Consider the following 573-nt stretch of genomic DNA (forward strand, 5'->3'; position numbering starts at 1 on the left):
CCCACTCTTTTTCTGTTGTTCATTGATGATCTTCTTTCCAAAACGAACTGTCCTATCCATTCCTACGCCGATGATTCCACTCTGCATTACTCAACTTCTTTTAATAGAAGACCCACCCTACAGGAACTTAACGACTCAAGGCTGGAGGCTGCAGAACGCTCAGCCCTTACTATTATTTCCGATTGGGGCAAGAAGAACCTGGTGTCCTTCAACGCCTCAAAAACACAGTTTTTCCTCCTATCCACTCGACACAATCTTCCAAACAACTATCCCCTATTCTTTGACAACACCCAGCTATCACCTTCCTCAACACTAAACATCCTCGGTCTATCCTTAACTCAAAATCTCAACTGGAAACTTCATATCTCATCTCTTACTAAATCAGCTTCCTCGAGGCTGGGCGTTCTGTACCGTCTCCGCCAGTTCTTCTCCCCAACACAGTTGCTGTCCATATACAGGGGCCTTGTCCGCCCTCGTATGGAGTATTCACCTCATGTGTGGAGGGGTTCCACTCACACAGCTCTTCTGGACAGAGTGGAGGCTAAGGCTCTTCGTCTCATCAGCTCTCCTCCT

The sequence above is a fragment of the Eriocheir sinensis genome, unplaced genomic scaffold, assembly GCF_024679095.1.
Source record: "Eriocheir sinensis breed Jianghai 21 unplaced genomic scaffold, ASM2467909v1 Scaffold9, whole genome shotgun sequence".
Lineage (NCBI taxonomy): Eukaryota > Metazoa > Arthropoda > Malacostraca > Decapoda > Varunidae > Eriocheir > Eriocheir sinensis.